This window comes from Leucoraja erinacea, chromosome 2 (assembly GCF_028641065.1).
Source record: "Leucoraja erinacea ecotype New England chromosome 2, Leri_hhj_1, whole genome shotgun sequence".
NCBI lineage: Eukaryota > Metazoa > Chordata > Chondrichthyes > Rajiformes > Rajidae > Leucoraja > Leucoraja erinaceus.
Genome location: NC_073378.1, coordinates 22479965 through 22499367, shown reverse-complemented (window position 1 = coordinate 22499367; position 19403 = coordinate 22479965). Strand labels below are relative to the sequence as shown.

At 43.1% G+C, this 19403-nt stretch overlaps 1 protein-coding gene across 1 annotated transcript in view; it reads left to right on the top strand.

Moving 5' to 3' along the window:
- malrd1 (MAM and LDL receptor class A domain containing 1) overlaps positions 1 to 19403 on the top strand; it is a 312060-nt gene that overhangs the window by 159418 nt on the left and 133239 nt on the right. The gene's annotated exons all lie outside the window — the stretch shown is intronic.

Below are 19403 nucleotides of genomic sequence, written 5' to 3'. Positions count from 1 at the left end.
TCTGGGGAAGGGTATGAAACAATTTCTGCAGCATTGCAGGTCCCGAAGAGCACAGTGGCCTCCGTCATTCTTAAATGGAAGAATTTGAAACCATCAGGACTCTTCATAGAGCTGGCCGCCCTGGTCAAACTGAGCAATCGGGCGAGAAGGTCCTTGGTCAGGGAGGTGACCAAGAACCCGATATTCACTCTGACAGAGCTCCTGAATTTCTCTATGGAGATGGGAGAAACTTCCAGAAGGACAACTATATCTACAGCACTCCACCAAACTGGCCTTTGTGTTAGAGTGGCCAGATGGAAGCCACTCCTCAGTAAAAGGCACACGACAGCCCGCTTGGAGTTTTCCAAAACGCACCTAAACAAGAATCTCTGGTCTGATGAAACCAAGATTGAACTCTTTGGCCTGAATGCCAAGTATCATGTCTGGAGGAAATTAGGCACCGCTCATCATCTGGTCAATACCATACCTACAGGGAAGTATGGTGGTGGCAGCATCATGCTGTGGGGATGTTTTTCAGCGGCATGAACTGGGTCAGGATCGAGGGAATGATGAAAGGAGTAAAGTACAGAGAGATCCGTGATGAAAACCTGCTCCAGAGCGCTCAGGACCTCAGACTGTGGCAGAGGTTCACCTTCCAACAGGACAACGACCCTAAGCACACAATCAAGCCAACGCAGGCTTTGTGACAAGTCTGTGAATGTCCTTGAGTGGCCCAGTCAGAGCCTGGACTCGAACCCGATCGAATATCTCTGGAGGGACCTGAAAATAGCTGTGCATCGACGCTCCCCATCCAACCTGACGGAGCTTGAGAGGATCTGCAGAGAAGAATGGGAAAAATTACCCAAATTCAGGTGTGCCAAGCTTGTAGCGTGATACCCAAGAAGACAAGGCTGTAATTGCTGCCAAAGGTGCCTCAACAAAGTACTGAGTAAAGGGTCTGGATACTTATGTAAATGTGATATTTCAGTTATTTATTTTAATTGTTTTGCAAACATTTCTAAACATCTGTTTTTGCTTTTTTTTATTATGGGGTATTGTGTATAGATTAATGATTAAAAACATGAATTTAATACATTTTAGAATAAGGCTGTAACGTAACAAAATGCGGACAAACGTGAAGTGGTCTGAATACTTTCTGAATATATTGGCTCCACAATACAACTTGTTTTCAATTCATACTCATAAAGCACAGAAATAGGACTTTCAGCCCATTTAGTCTGCATTGGCTATCAAGCAACTATCAACACTAATCTTACATTAAACCCATTTTATTCTCCTCCCAAATTCTACCACTCACCTACACACTAGGGCCATCTTTTAATTGCCAATGGACCTGCCAGCAATCAATACAAGTGCTTTGGAGACATTCCTGGCAATCTAAAGGTTGGAGTGCATTACATGCCAGACCAATGGCAGGAAATTGTTGATTGTGGAAATAAATTAGATTGCCAGGGAGCCTAATGCACACAAGGTTTGGTCATGCTTGTTTACAGGGAAGGTCTCATAGAAACCTAATATAGTTGCAGGAGTAGGCCATTCGGCCCTTCAAGCCAGATCTTAAAATGACCCTTCATAGTGAAGCGAAGATGGTGCAAGTTACTCAGACAGAAACATTGAATGTGGGATTTGCTTGGGCAGTACTTAAGGGAAGTAGTTCTTGGTGTATAGAGGTTCTACTTCTTGAGTATAGAAGTTGGGATGTAGTTAAAATTGTACAAGGCATTGGTGAGGCCAATTCTGGAGTATGATGTACAATTTTGGTCGCCTAATTATAGGAAGGATGTCAACAAAATAGAGAGAGTACAGAGGAGATTTACTAGAATGTTGCCTGGGTTTCAGCAACTAAGTTACAGAGAAAAGGTTGAACAAGTTAGGGCTTTATTCTTTGGAGCGCAGAAGGTTAAGGGGGGACTTGATAGATGTTTTTAAAATGATGAGAGGGATAGACAGAGTTGACGTGGAAAAGCTTTTCCCACTGAGAGTAGGGAAGATTCAAACAAGGGGACATGACATGAGAATTAAGGGACTGAAGTTTAGGGGTAACATGAGGGGGAACTTCTTTATTCAGAGAGTGGTGGCTGTGTGGAATGAGCTTCCAGTGGAAGCGGTGGAGGCAGGTTCATTTTTATCATTTAAAAATAAATTGGATAGTTATATGGATGGGAAGGGAATGGAGGGTTATGGTCTGAGCGCAGGTATATGGGACTAGGGGAGATTATGTGTTCGGCATGGACTAGAAGGGTCGAGATGGCCTGTTTCCATGCTGTAATTGTTATATGGTTATATGGTTATGGTGTCTGGAATTCTGGAGCCTGTATCAGTTAGATTTGTTTCAAGTTAATGAAAATTCTACTATATCTTGTTCTTGGCTCGCCCAACTATTTCTTCTGCTGACGCTGACCATTCCCTTCCACATAACAACCTGTATCCTAGGCTTACCGTGCATCGCAGTCAATAATGTTTCCCATGCACGGGGTTTCCTCACTTGAGATTCAAGTGTTTGTTTCCCTCAACACACAAATTAACACGTGTCCCAGTTTCCTGTGCTACCCCATGCCCCTCGATTCCCTTCATATCCAAAAATATAACTATCCCTGTTTGAATATACTCAGTGATTGAGCCTACACATGTAGTGGATGCCAAAGATTCACCTGCCTCAGGGTAAAGATATTTGTACCCATCTTTGTCAATACTCAAAACTTCAATGACACTTCACCCCTAGTTGTAGGCAACTTAGGCAGAGGATTCAAAATAGAATCATGGAATGGTTACAGCAAGGCCATTCAGCCTATCGTGTCCAAGCCAGCACTCCAACAGGGCTTCTCTCATGATCCATCTCTGCCTTTACTCCATTGCAAATTTTTCTTCGATATTTAATTATCCAATTCGCTTTGAGAAGCTGCAGCGGAACTTGTCTCCATTGCCACTGTGGGTGATTCATTCCATGTTCCAACCATAAATTCTGTAAATAGATATTTCCTCAGATCAGTGATAATTCTCTTCCTTTTTAGTTTCTATCTGTGTTCTATCATCCTGTCTTATCTTTTTCAGCTCTCTCTTCTCCAAACAGAACAGTCCCAGCTTTTAAAACTGTAATCCCTCATCCCAGAAATTATTATCATAAAACTTTTCTGAATATGCTCTAACACGTAGATGTCCTTTTATTTGAGAGTGGGCCACTGTTTTACAACGGTTCAGCATGTTTTCCCTGTTTTTATTCTGTATGCCTCTGTTAAAGTCGGGCACTGTGTTTGCCTTATTACCACTTTCTCAACTTAACCTCTCACTTTCAGTAACATGCACACATAGACCAGGTTCATCTGGTCTTGCACCCTTGTCAGAACAGTGTCCTTTGCATTGCTTCTCACCCTCACCTATTTATATCCTGCTGCAGCTTATCACTAACCTCTCTACAATTTATCAATACTGCCATATTTGTGTCTTCCACAAACTTAGAAATCTCAACTTGCACCCTCAAGTCTTGATTATTAATACCGATCAAATGAAACATTGAACCTTACATTGATCATTGGACATTGCAACGATTCATCTATCTTCAATAGGAAAAACCTCCATCCACCATGACTCTTTCATGGAAAAGCCTGGAAACTATACTTTTCCATGGGCCTGACTCCATCATTACTCCTGTTCCAAACATCCACCACTCTGTAAAAAAAAAAAAAACTGGCCCGCATATCTCCTTTAAACATTTACCCTCCTTTAAACTTATGCCCTCTAGTCTTTGACACTTCCACCCTGGTAAAAAAAAGGTTCTGATTGTCTGCCCTATCTATGCCTCTCATAATTGTTATACCTTTATGGGGACTCCCTTCAACCTTCAATGTTCTAGAGAAAACTATCCAAGTATTTTCAGAATTAAGGGACAGACGTTTAGGTGTAATATGAGGGGGAACTTCTTTACTCAGAGAGTGGTGGTGGTGTGGAATGAGCTTCCAGTGGAAGTGGTGGAGGCAGGTTCATTGGTTTCATTTAAAAATAAATTGGATAGGCATATGGATGAGAAGGGAATGGAGGGTTATGGTATGAGTGCAGGCAGGTGGGACTAAGGGAAAAAAAGTTGTTCGGCACGGACTTGTAGGGCCGAGATGGCCTGTTTCCGTGCTGTAATTGTTATATGTTATATGTTATATGTATGTCCCACTTCTCCTTATAGCTAACAGCCTCTAAACCAGGCAGCATCTGGTAAAAATCTTCTGCACCCTCTCAAAGCTTTGCACATCATTCCTGTAATGGGGGGATGCAATACTCCTAATACGGTCTAACCAAAGTCATTTAAAACTGCAGCGTGACTTCCATACCCCTATACTCAATGCCGTGGCTGATAAAGGAAAGCATACTACACGCCTTCTTCACCACACAATATTCCCACATGATTACCTGTAGTACTGTACTGTAACCTTCATTACCACATTCCGCATGATCACATTCACAGTAAAACAAATTTAATAATTGTAACATGACTTGAGAATTAAGGGACAGAAGTTTAGGGGTAACATGAGGGGGAACTTCTTTACTCAGAGAGTGGTGGCTGTGTGGAATGATCTTCCAGTGAAGGTGGTGGAGGCAGGTTCGTTTTTATCATTTAAAAATAAATTGGATAGTTATATGGATGGGAAATGAATGGAGGGTTATGGTCTGAACGCAGGTGTATGGGACTAGGGGAGAATATGTGTTTGGCACGGACTAGAAGGGTCGAGATGGCCTGTTTCCGTGCAGTAATTGTTATGTGGTTATATGGTAATCACATTTTTACTGTCACCAGTAAAATTCCTATACTGAACTAATCTGGTGTGAACTGTCTTCCACAATTATTTTTGATTTCCTGTCTTTAAGTTTATCTTAAGAGTTGTCATTAGCCCATCAGACACATTAAAATGAGGCCCAAATCCCAATATCAGGTGTACTGCAGGCCTGAATTGTTTAGGTTTGTGCCAAGTTTGTGTTTGAGCTTTTTTTATGTGATTTTTGTGTATATTTGTGTGATTGGAACACTTACTTTATGGGAAATTTTTAATATTTTAGTTCCGTCTTTGGAAAACAACTCGAAATATGGACCCGGAAATTAATAGTAAACTGCTCTTTCCAATGTGTATTAGATGTGCATGCTGAAAGACATAGAGAAATATACATTTCTGACTTGTTAAATTAAGAGTTTATATTTCAAATTATTTTGTTCCCTTTTTCTTAATTACCAAAATTGACAAAGAGCTAAATTACAATTGTTAACAGTATATTAGAGTGGACTAGACTATTTTCACTAATCTTTTGACATATTTGTGACTCCTCATGGAAATCATAAATTGTTTTTTTAAATGATTCCCATATGTATTTAAATATGTTAATCCTTTCAACCCACAGTGTGTTGACAATAAAATAGATACAATCTATTTAATCAGCATCCGAGTGCATTAAAAAAAAATTCCCTTTTATTATCAACCAAATGAGATATACTGGATATTTTTTAATTACAAATGATATTTGATTTTTTTTACTGCTGTGAAGCTTTACTTACCCTGTTTGCTAAAAGTTGATTTATTACTGAAAATATTACAGTAATAAATAACAAGTGGAAATAAATGATATAGTTCTATGGCTTTGACTGAGGCTGCAGTATAGTCATGAAACTGAAGCATAGTTACATTAAAATGAACAGAGTTATTGGCTGACAAGTGTAACTACTATCATTTTTGCAATGTGAACATTGCAGGTAAAGTCAGCATTTCTTGCCCCTCCATCATTACTCTGCGAAGTTAGCATGGACCTGTGCCGTCTTTGCTAATAACCTACCAATGAAACACAATGGCTTACTGGGTCAGCTCAGTGGTTCCAAGAAAACACAAATGGAACATTTCCAGAGTACTGGAGATTCCAATGGATTCATTCAAAAATAAAAACACAGGCAGAATCGGCAGGCATTTTGAAATCTGACTTAAGGGCTCAAATGCTGACATTGTGTCAAAGCTGAGATAGCACCGTTCTCTACCATGCTATCGCCGCCACTTACACACCAACATGTATGTCCACAAGCACAGAACATCCCATTGGACCCTTTCCAAACACTTGTACAGTCCAGTTACTAATTTTTCTTTTGGTTGCATTGGAATATGTTCGGCTTGATCGGTTTTTGTTATTTGTTATTTGAAGAATTCATTATGTCATGTTCAGCTTTGGCATAACTCTGGTAAATATTCGCTTACACCTTGACACCAGGTACCTGTGTGGAGAAATGGAACCCAAATCCAGCAAAAAGATTGCTTCGCTGGCAAAATATGGTTAGCTATGTCATAGAGTCATAGAGTGTGGAAACAGGATCTTTGGCCCAACTTGCCCACGCCGGCCAACATGTCCCAGCTACACTAGTACCACCTTCCCACGCTTGGTCAATATCCCTCCAAACTAGTCATATCCATGTACCTCTCTAACTGTTTCTTAAACATTGGGATAGTCCCAGCCTCAACTACCTCCTCTGGCAGCTCGTTCCATACACCCACCACCCTTTATATGAAAAAGTAAGCACTCAGATTGCTATTAAACCATTCCCTCCTTCACCTTGAACCTATGTCCTCTGGTCCTCGATTCACTTACTCTGGGCAAGAGAATCTGTGCATCGACCCGATCTATGTGGGACCATTTATATTTGCTCAGAATCTAGTTTTGCCATTGTCTAGAATTTGAATGTTGAATTAGTGTCTCCTTCATGAAAAGCATTTAATCCAGGTTTAGATTCATGTTTATTATTGTCATGTGTTTGTTTTACATCCTATCCAATCAAAATACTACACATGAATACAATCAGCCAAACTCAAATACAATAGGTCGAGTGAAGGGAAAGATGCAGAGCGCAGAATATGGTTCTCACCATTGTAGAGCAACAGTTCCACAGCCAAAGTCCAATGTCCACAATATCTCGACCGTCTTCAATTTAGCTATTTTTTTACCCACTTGCTGAATATGTTGGGATGAAAATGAATCTACTTTTGGATATTCAGAGAATCAATGGCTAAGGGTTCTGTACAAAAAAAATCCATATTTTCAAGAAATTCACAAAGGAATGGACTTGAGAGGGGAAAATAGGTCAGCTGTGTTTGAATGGCAGAGCAGACTCAATGGGCTGAATGGCCTAATTCTGCTGCTATGTCTTATGAGATGGAGGGGAATCGGACAATACCTTAGCTTATGGCAGGACAGCTCAGTAGGCTGGTAATAGAGGGGAATAAACTTTCTTTGATTTTATTTTAACAAAGGATGAAACTGTGTCCAGAAGATTAATATCTGCAATGATATGACAAAGGAGTAGCACATGCTGTGATTTCAGATATTGTACTGTTGATTTAATGTCAGCTGATTGTCTATGATCGTTCTATTGATCTGATTTGAAGGTCAAAGGTAATTCGGTCTCTACCCCTCCTCTGCCAACACACTCAAATCGATTCTGTCAAAGGTAATATTTTGGCTATTTCTTGACGAGAGATCACTCTTGCACCACCCCAGAGGCCAATTTGAAATTCACACATCATTTTCTAATTGTATTTAAAAACTTTGTATTGTATAAACTTAACAATCAGTCTAATTCCTGTTGTCATACCTGAGAAAACCAGTCATGGTAATAATATACATACATATTCATCAGAATAATTTAAACATTTTAAGAACTAATTGAAGGGGTGTATGTAAACTGAATTTGCAATTGCTTGAAGTGTAATATTAGACTGCACAGTATTCAGGAAACACTGTATTCCCTTTACTGTTTTTGAGTGAAATGGTTTGAAAGTTTATTGAAACAAATCACATTCCCGTGCATATAAAAGATAACTGCAAAACGGCAGGTGGTTAATGTTGTAATGGATTAAAAGGGAAAATTAGACACAATAGCATCTGTGTGATTAAAAACATTGGAAATTAAAACAGGAAGATGTTTCCATAGAGGGAGTACAGAGAAGGTTCACCAGACTGATTCCTGGGATGGCAGGACTTTCATATGAAGAAAGACTGGACAGACACGGCTTGTACACGCTTGAATTTAGAAGATTGAGGGGGGATCTTATAGAAATGTACACAATTCTTAAGGGGTTGGACAGGCTAGATGCAGGAAGATTATTCCCGATGTTGGGGAAGTCCAGAACAAGGAGTCACAGTTTAAGGATAAGAGGGAAGTCTTTTACGACCGAGATGAGAAAATCATTTTTTGCACAGAGAGTGGTGAATCTGTGGAATTTTCTGCTACAGAAGGTAGTTGAGGCCAGTTCATTGGCTATATTTAAGAGGGAGTTAGATGTGGCCCTTGTGGCTAAGGGGATCAGGGGGTATGGAGAGAAGGCAGGGATAGGATACTGAGTTGGATGATCAGCCATGATCATATCGAATGGTGGTGCAGGCTCGAAGGGCCGAATTGCCTACTCCTGCACTTATTTTCTATGTTTCTATGTTTCAGCCTTTCAGTACAGTCATATTTGATCTTTTTAACTCAGTAACCATTCCCTTGCACTCGGCCCGTATCCTTTAATTTCCTCATCATCCAGAAATCTTAAATATTCTCAGTGACAGCCTCCAGAATTCCCTTTGGTTACTGAATCCTAGATTCGCTATTCATCATGTAGAGAAATGTCTTCTCAACTCTGTTCTAAATGGCAGATCCATTTCCTGAGTGTGACTCCTGGCTCCAGGCTCCAGGAAAAACATTAATTCTGCATCTACCGTGAGAACCCAGCAAAGCCTTTGCATATTTCAATGAGATTGCCCGTCATTCTTTTAAACTCAAGAGAGCACAGACCTAGTCTGCTTAATTTCTCCTCCCAGGCCAGGTCAATCCTCTTATTGCAGCATCTGTCCCGGCTGCCTTTTCAATGCCCTCTGAAACAGTCTCTGCACACAAGTTCTTAAAATACATTATGGTACATTGGCCTTCATCAATCAGGGTATTGAGTATAGTGGTTGGGATGTTATGTTACAGTTATGCATGATGTTGGTGAGGTCACATTTGAGTATTGTGTACATTTTTAGTCACCCTACTAGAGGAAGGATGTTGTTAAGCTGGGAAGAATGCAGAGGATGTTGCCAGGCCTTGAGGGCCTGAGTTATAGGGAGAGGTTGGGCAGACTAGGACTTTACTCTTAATAATGCAGGAGGACGAGGGGTGATCCTATAGAGGTTTATAAGATCACTGAATCCTAGATTCGCTATCCATCATGTAGAGAAATTATAGATAGGGTAAATGCACAGTCTTTTATCCAGAGTACAGTAATACAGAACCAGGTCACATAGATTTAAGGTAAGAAGGGAAAGATTTAATAGGAAACCGTGGAGAAACTTTTTCACAGTGGGTGTATGGAACAAGCTGCCAGAGGAGGTAGCTGAGGAAGGTATTATAACAACCTTTGAAAGATATTTGGACAAGTACATAGATAGGAAAGGCTTAAAGTAATATGGGCCAAATGTGGGCAAGTGGGACTAGTGGAGATGGAGCATCTTGGTTGGCATGGGCATGTTGTGCTGAAAGGCCAGTTTCCATGCGGTAAGACTCTATTGCACCTGTCCCACTTAGGAAACCTGAACGGAAACCTCTGAAGACTTTGCGCCCCCACCCAAGGTTTCCGTGTGGTTCCTGGAGGTTGCAGGTGGTTGCCAGAGGTTGCAGGTAGTCTCTCTATCTGTTGCTATATTTTTCACCAACCTACTCTCACTTTCTACTTTCACTTTTTAATTAATTCTTTGCTTTCATCTTCCCTCATGTTGGAAGGTCCAGAGATCCAAAGTAACGTCCCCTGCACCTGCACATCCTTGTCCGCATATGATGGAGTGGTTTCAGTTTTGATTAGAGACACAGCATGGAAACAAGCCTTTAAGCCCAATGAGCACCCGCCAACCATCACACTTGTTCTATGTTAATAATAATAATAATAATAAATTTTATTTATGGGCGCCTTTCAAAAGTCTCAAGGACACCTTACAGAATTTAACAAGAGTAAAAAACATATAATCAGAGTAAAATAAATAATAAAGACATCACCAATACACAAATTAAAGACAGAATTCGATCCAAAGACAAAAAAATCAAAAACACGATGTGAAGAGAGAGCAGCGGCAGCTAAACCGCGCCAGCGTACACTCTCCCTTCCGACAGTTATCCTACTCTACACACAAGAGGCGATTAACAGCTACCAATTAACCAACAAACCTGCACATCTTTGGGATATGGGAGGACACCAGAGGAAACCCACACGTTCACTGGGTGAATGTGCAAACTCCACACAGACAGGACCCGAGGTGAGGATCAAACCCGGATCTCAGGTGCTGTGAGGCAACAGCTCTACCAGCTGCGCCACTATTAAAGCGGGAACACAGAACACTCATCAAATATATGGAGCAAATGTAGATTATGATGTCAGTTCGGCAGGCCATTAATGTGTCTCAACAGCAGCACAAAATTACCAGAGCTGCTAAAACATGACAAGCTCAGCTAATGCACAAGCCCAGTGATGGTGCACCCTGGGGTGAATGACCTCCACTGAGGGGGAGTTGCCACCTTATCCCTGCTGCACAACCTGGTGGACAGGTGAATGCCCTATGGGGGATTAAAGACATGAATTACTGTAGAACTGTCAAGGGAAGAATGTTTGTTGCCATTGTGCACATGATCATTTTTCACTGGTTGCCGACTTCCCGTCCACATAAGGCGACCTTTGAATGAGACTGACAGCATGCATTGAATAGATGAATGGATTTGTTGAGAATGTCAATGAAGTATGACGCTGCAGAAGGTTAGTAGTAGCTGGATTGTTTTACTTTAGATTTTAGACTTTAGAGATACAGTCCTTTCGGCCCATTACGACCGCCCTTACCAACCACCACCGTATTCACTAAGACTATCCTACACACTAGGGACAATTTACCATTTTACTGCAGCCAAATAATTTTACCATTTTACTGCAGCCTGACGTCGTTTGTGTGGAAGATGCTGGAATCAATTATTAAATAAGTAATGATGGTGCATTTGGATCGCAAAGGATTGGTCCAAGAGCATGGATTTATGAAGGGGAAATCCTGCTTGACTAATCTTCTGGAATTTTTTGAGGAAGTGACATAAAATGGACAAGGGAGAGCCAGTGGATGTAGTGTAGCTGGACTTTCAGAAAGCCTTTGATTAGGTCCAACACAGGAGATTGGTGGGCAAAATTAGATAGATGGTATTGGGGATAGGGTATTGACATGGATAGAGAATAGGTTGGCAGACAGGAAACAAAGAGTAGGAATAAACGGGTCCCTGTCAGAATGGCAGGCAGAGGCGAATGGAGTGCCGCAAGGCTTGATGCTGGGGCCACGACTATTTACAATATATATTAATGATTTATGGGCAAGTCCCACTCAGGTGACATTTCAGGCGACTGCAGTCGCCACATGTTCGCAAGTGGTTGCTGGGGAGTCGCCTTCATGGTCGTGAGGAGTTCCCGCATTCTGGGGACTAGTCGCGGCCTCGATATGGTCCACACCAATTTTTCAACCTGCTGAAAAATTAGCGTTGACTAGAATGAAGCCGCCATGGAGAGTAGCGAGAATTCTTGTGCCGTAGGTGGGTCGCCAAGAGGTCCTAGTGGGTTGCCAGGAGGTCGAAAGTTCTCTTAGATTCTTGTAGGTTGTAGCCAGTGCTGACCGGTGAATTTCATTGACTCATTGGGGAAAAAAAACGTAAGCAGTAGTTTTCAGAACCAAGAATAACCGACCGGTAATATTAACGTCCGTCGAGCTTCACAGCCGTGTATCTCTGGCTTCTTAAAAGTTGTCTCCACTCCTTCCCGCCCACCTCCCCCCTCTCTCCCCCCCCCCCCCTCCCCGCTTGCCCTGTCCCCCGCCTGCATATTGGCTTGTGAAGGAAGTGATGTGCTTGTATGTGTTCCACTCTGACAGTCGCCGTTCCAGTTGCCAGTTTTTCAGACGACTGCCGGCAACTTGACAGTCACCAAATTTCGCAATGTTGGGCGAGTCCAGAACCAAGGGCCACAGCCTAAGAGTAAGGGGGAGGCCATTTAAAACTGAGATGAGAAAAAACGTTTTCGTCCAGAGAGTTGTGAATTTGTGGAATTCTCTGCCACAGAAGGCAGTGGAGGTCAATTCACTGGATGTTTTTAAAAGAGAGTTAGATAGAGCTCTTTGGGCTAGTGGAATCAAAGGGTATGGGGAGAAGGTTGCTGATTGTGGATGATCAGCCAATGAATGGCGGTGCTGGCTTGAAGGGCCGAATGGCTTCCTCCTGCACCTATTTTCTATGTCTATGTTTGTAAATTCTGCTGATGCAGCATTCTACCAATGCATTTGACATTCCGCCTGGGGAACAATCCATCAGGTCCTTTTCCTGCAGGCTATGCAGGATGTTGCATGCTGACTCCTGCCTGATTCACATTGTCTATAGCGTTTTCTGAAATAGCTATTTCACATAGGACAGGTAGTAAGACAATATCCAAATGACTGGGCCCATCCTTTGCGACACCAGAGACAGATAGAATCTTAGCATGTAGCGACATTTGGTGTGTTTGTACTTCAATTCCACGCATAGCCTTATGTGGCCTTCCCCTACCCTTTCCCAAAACATATTAATTGTATTGGAATGGGAATTAATATATTTTGGGAATGGGAAGGGGATGGCCTGTCTTTCTGTCCTGGGCCTCCACCACTGTCAGAGTGAGGACACATGCAAATTGTAGGAACAGCACCTCATATTTCGCTTAGGCAGCTTGCAACCCAGTGTTACGAGTATTGACTTCTCCCTTTTCAAGTAACCCTTGCATTCCCTCTCTCCCCATTCTTACCCCACCTTAGTCATCCTGCTAGTTTTACTGTTCATTTCCTCTCATTATCACATCTTCCACAGCCAACAATGAACCATGATGGGCTCTTTGATCATCGGTTCCGTCTCTGATCTGTTCTGTACGCTTTCACAGCTCTAGTTTCCCTCCCCCTTGACTCTCAGTCTGAGGAAGAGTCTCGACCCGAAACATCACCTATTCCTTTTCTCCAGAGATACTGCCTGTCCCGCTGATTTACTCCAACATCTTGTGTCTATCTTCGGTGTAAACCAGCATCTACAGTTCCTTCCTACACGTGAGAATGTCCATGTTGGGTACATGTTTCCCTCTGTTGCATTGAAATGTGCACTGCAACCCATCAGAATGCATCTTGAATCCCAAGCTCCAACCACAAGTGGCTTAAGCGATGTCAACCATGGAGCAGTTGGCTGTGGACTACACCCACCTCAAGCACAGCGACAGTGAGACCCCCTCAAACCTGATGACCAGTCATCAAGAGGGAACGCCACTTCCACAGCCCCGGCCTTCCTTCACCCTTGTTTACCTACCCCAACCAATTTTTGTTACAACCCTCTGCCTCATCGATCCAGGTCCCCAGCATCTTCAGGTTGGCTGTCCTTGGTGAAGGGGGCAGAGGGCTGGTCAGGCTAGTTGCTGAACGGCATGAGCTCGCTCTACCCACAATGGACACTCACCGCTGATGCTAACTCAAACTGGTCGCAGATGCTGATCAATCTGCCGACTGACCGCCGATCCCAGGAGAAGATGGTGATGTTGTCCATGTCCAAGGAGGCCGTGATCTTAGTGTTATGGAGATAAACAATAGCAAGTCCATTGACCTGAACACTGTCTTCCTCAGTCCAATGCATTGCCTATCCCGTTCATTTATCAGGAACAAAATAAGACTTGACAGACCACATATTAAGCAGAATCTCGCTGTCTATGCCAACTGCCTCTAATTGGTAGTGAATGTCCTTGCAAAGAACTTGGCACGAATACCCAACAAGAATCAAATTATAGGCCCATTACATGCAGAACATGTCCCTGCACAACAATGGAAAGGGATGTGCTGCATGAATGACTGTACAATTTGGAATCCATTGTAATTCCTAATAATGTTGGGAACTCGTGCTGAAAGGATTGTGGTGGAGATATATCATGCTGTGAATAACAAAAAATAAGCACGTTTATTGTTTCTCACAATGATGAATGCACAATGGCCGTGTCTCATGACACTGAAACTTTTTTAAAATGTATTGTCAAAATGTTGCTGGTCAGCAGGGCGCCTGCCCTCTCCCAGCACTAAAAATTTATTGCACCACATTTTTCTTGACCACGGGATGAAAGCCAGGTGGTCGTCGCTGTGGTCTGGATACACTGGGCAACAGGAGGCAGCATTGTCGGACTTGTGCTGCAATATCACCAGCTGAATGGCGCCCCATCATGACAAATAAACTGGCCAAATGATGGGAGAGCCAAGATCTGATATTTTACGACACGATACGATCCGATAGAATTTCATTTATCCAAGGATCAACAGCCAAAAGGAGCGAGAGCAACTATTCGCTGGAAGTAGGTGAGTCAGAGGAAAGAAGATTTAAAAAGAGCACCAAAGGCCCGGTTCAAGTGTTCGAGTAATTTACAAGTTAGCCCAAAAGTAGTTGATTAGGTAACAGATAAAGAAGTGCAGCTGTAGCGGAGAGGCTTTGCTGGGAGCGGCCTTGTTGAGGTGAGTGTCTCAGTGAGTATAGTGCGAGTCTGTGGCTCGAGAGTCTTCAACGAGGAGGCTGAGGCAAGAAGGATACACTTGATTCGAAATTAGTGATTTTTTTTGTCAGGCAAGAAATGGCAGGCAAGTTGGGACTGTGTGTTTCCTGCAGGATGTGGGAAGTCAGGGACAACGCTGGTGCTTCTGGAAACTACACCTGCAGAAATTGTGTCCAGGTGCAGCTCCTGAATGAACGTGTTGGGGAACTGGAGCAGCAATTGGATGACCTCAGGGCCATCCTGGAAAACAAGAGTTTCCTGGACAAAAGCTATAGTGAGGTTGTCAAACCAAGGATACAGGAAGAACGAAGGTGGGTGACTGTGAGAAAGATGAGTAAACGTGGAGTGCAGGAGACCCCGGTGGCTGTACCTACTGAAAACAGGTGCACCCGCTTGAGAGTGGATGCCACAACAAGATTGAGTGGTAGCCAGGGATGTGATTCCAACCCTGGTGCCGAGGCTCAATGGGGAAGAGTGACGTCAGGCAGAGCCATAGTGGTGGGAGACTCCATCATCAATGGTGCGGACAGGAGATTCTGCGGCAGCAGGCGAGACTCCAGGATGGTGTGTTGCCTCCCTGGTGCCAGGGTCCAGTACATCTTGGAGTGGCTGCATGGCATCCTCAAGAGTGAGGGGCAGCAGCTGGAGGTTGTTGTGCATGTTGGCACAAATGATATAGATCGGAAGAGGAAGGAGGTTCTGCAACAAGAATTAACGGAATTGGGCAGAAGACTGAAAAGCAGGACCTGCAGGGTAGTGATCTCAGGATTGCTTCCAGTACCTCGTGCTAGTGAAGGTAAGAATAGGATGACAGGGGAAATGAATGTGTGGCTGAGGAGTTGGTGTAGGGAGCAGGGACTCAGGGTTCTGGATCATTGGGATCTTCCAGGGTAGAGCTGACCTGTATAAAAGGGACGGGTTGCACCTAAACAGGAGGGAGAACCAACATCCTAGCGGGAAGGTTTGTAATGGGAGGGTTTAAACTAAATTGGCACGGGGGGTGGGGGGGGGGGGTGGGATCTTTTGCAGGACAGAGGCATGTGAGAGGCTAGAAGTTGGCATGGAGGGAAAGGTAAATGGATAGAATAGGCAAATAGACAGCTGGAGTAACTCATTTGGAGTAACCATTAGAACATAAAACATAGGATAGTACAGTATAGAAACCTGCTTTGTAGCCTACAATGCCCATGCTGAACATGATGACATGATAAACTCATCTCCTCCACCTGCACATGTGCCACACCCCTCCATTATCCATGTGCCAATCTAAAAGCCTCTTAGATGCCATTGTGATTGTGTTACCATCTTGGATATGATGATTGATTTGATTGAATTAATCATTTGATTTAATAGTGATCAAAGTTTGAAGGACGTGTTTTTTGATAATCAGGATATGAATTTGCATGGTGAGTAATTGTGCATCTGCCCACATTCCTAACCTGCTGGATAGACTTTATACTATCAGTCTTAGCATGGCACATGCAAGATTTCCCTTCAGATGGTCTTCAATGTTGTAATTTCTACATAGCAGACAGGCCATGACAGACAGGTTGGCTATTATTAAATCCGTAGGTTGTTTCCTTTCTCTTATCCATATTGGACAGTGTGGGCGTTTCGCTTGGATGTCCAAAGACAGCATGGAATCTGACTCCTCCTTTCATCTCAGAATCATCTCAAACTGATGTTCAATATTGAAGGACTTTTAATTATTTGAGATTAGATAGCAGATTTTGAGATTCGGGAGTGGCACAGCTGGTAGAGCTGCTGCCTCACAGCGTCAGAGACATGGGTTCAATCCTGACCTCGGGTGATGTCAATGTGGAGTTTACATGTTTTCCCTGTGACTCCGTGGGTACCCTCCAGGTGCTCTGGTTTCCCCCCACATTGCAAAGATGTGGGGGTTTGTAGGTTAATTGGCGCACACAAATTGACCCTAGTGTGTAGGGAATGGACGGGAGAGTGGGATAACATAGAAATAATGTGAATTTACTTTAGTTTAGTTTGGAGATACTGAGCGGAAACAGGCCCTTCGGCCCACCGAGTTTATGCCAGACAGCGATCTACGCACACTAACTCTATCCTACACACACTAGGGACAATTTACATTTATACCAAGCCAATTAACCTACATACCTGTACGTCTTTGGAGTGTGGGAGGAAACTGAAGATCTCGGAGAAAACCCACGCAGGTCACGGGGAGAACGTACGAACTCCGTACAGACGACACTCGCAGTCTGGATCGAACCCGGGTCTTTGGCGCTGTAAGGCAGCAACTCAACAGCTGCGCCACCGTGCCTCCTAATGGGTGATTGATGGTCAGTGTGGTCCTGTTTCAATGTTGCCCCTCTAATCATAGCAGGTGTTGAGTAGCGGATTTTTCTTTGACCTTGTTTGACACAAAGCTTTGAGAATTCATACATTTCCGCTTTATATGTTTCAGAATATAATTCATAATCAACAGTCAAAACTTTTTTTTTAAACAGAGGAGATTATATACTTCAAAATGAGCCAATGCTTAGTCACTAATCATGAATATATTTATTTATTGTTCCTGATAGTGGTTTGTGAATTCAGTGAAAGTGAATGTATATAATCCGACAGCTGTAACAGAGATCGACTGTATTTATTAGGGCTGTACACATTCCATTTTGTTCCTTATAATTCCTCAATGGTTAAATAAGACATAATTATTTGTGCCAGGTGTAGAATTGATTTTTTACTGGCATGGAGTAGCATTAGAGCACTCATTCCTCTAATACATTACTCAAGGGGCCTTGCTTCATGTGTTAGTCTAGAAAATAACTGAGCTGTTCAACTTAACGGTGTAGTGGTCACTGCACAGTGGCAGAGCTGGCAGAGCTGGTAGAGCTGCTACCTTTCAGCCCCAGAGACTCAGCTTTGATCCTAACCTCGCAGGGCTGTTTGTGTGGAGTTTGCACGTTCTCTCTGTGACCGCGCGGGTTTCCTCCCAGAAAAGACGTGCAAGTTTGCAGGTCTCCTTCACAATGCTGAAAATGTGCTGAACCTTTGAACATAGGTGTAAGACATGTCTACTGTTACCTTCAGAACATTTCAGCTTTTTTTATATGCAAGAGTCTGACAGTATTATTTAGCGATATATACCAGAACAATGAAATGTTCTCACTGCAGCTTTAGAGGGACATTATACACAACAATAATAAATATACAATAAATTATCATTAGTCAAAGTAAACCAGACCATGATAGTGCAATTATCCATGATGTATTCAAGAGAGAGTTAGCTATAGCTCTTGGGATAACGGAATCAAGGGATATGGGGAGAAAGCAGGGTCGGAGTTCTGATTTTGGATGATCAACCATAATCATATTGAATGGCGATGCTGGCTTGATGGGCTGAATGGCCTACTCCTGAATTCTTTGCTTTAGGTAATCTCAAAATAATCCCCCCCGCCCCACCCCCATGCACACACACACTCATACACACACACACACACCCTCCCTTTCTCCCCCTCACGCCTCTTTATCTTCCCCAACTCCCTCTCTCCTTCCCTGTGTCCCACCTAGACTCCCACCTATTTCTCCCTTCCCACCCTCCCCTCTTACCACATTCCTCCCTCTAGTTTCACCCTGTCTCACACCTTAAGCTTTTATCTCTGTTCCATCCATCTGCCTATCTACCCCCCCCCCCTGCATCCGCCTATTACCAGCCATGCTCTGACAAGCTTCTTCCCTCTTCTTGTTTTCTTCAACCCCCCCTACACACACACACCCCCCAAATGACCTGAAATGTTACCTGCCCATGAATTCCAGAGATGCTTCCTGACCTGCTGAGTTACTTCAGCTCTTTGTGTCCTTTCATGTGGGGGTGGGAAGCCAGTGAGCTGGAGAACCTGTTTCCATGCTGTATCTTTCAATTTGTCGATCAATCAAATGAAGAAGAGACAAAAACAATTCTGCCTTTAACAATGTAGACACAAGAAACTACAGATGCTGGTTTACAAAAAAAGACACAAAGTGCTGGAGTAACTCAGCGGGTCTGGCAGCATCTCTAGAGAGTATAGATGAATGGGGGGAGAATCGGGTTGGGGTGGTTGTTAATAGAATAGATTACTTAACTAACATTGGAGAATTCAGTGCTTACCTAAAATTGGAGAATTCAATGTTGAGTAAACCACAAGCAACCCCCCCCCCCACCCCCACCACAATCTTCCTTGTGCTCTACATGGATCCATGCATTTCTCTCCATCCCCTTCACCATACTTCTTCCTCTGGTTTCACAATTGACATCTCTTTATTCTTATCATACACATTTTGTTTTCTCACCTGTAGATATTGTCCAACCTCTCGAGCATGAAGAAGAGTTAAGGGGCTGTCCCACTTGGGCGACCTAATCCGCGAGTTCTGGCGAGTTCACCCTCGACTCATACTCGCAGCATGGTTGACACGAGGTCTTTGTAACACACCTTCATGCACGAGAGTAGTCCCCGTGTACTCGAGGCCTCAGCTAGGTCACGACGTGTTTTACAATGTTGAAAAATGCCTGCGAGTGAAAAAAGGTGGCCTTGGAAAAATTCGATACTTTTTTACTCGTATGTTTAGTCGTATTAGGTCGTATTAGGTCGTAGTAGGTCAGCATGTTAGTCGTAGGTAATCAAGGGTGTTATAAGGTAATCGAAGGTAGTCAAAGGTAGTCGTAGATAGTCTTCATCACAGTCGAAGGGAGGTCGAAGGAGATCGAAGGAGGTCGTCTACACTCTCCACTATTCGGTGTCCAATTTTCCTGAAATTAGTCATAACTAGTCGAAGCAAGTCTTCAACATAGTCGAAGAAGGTCAT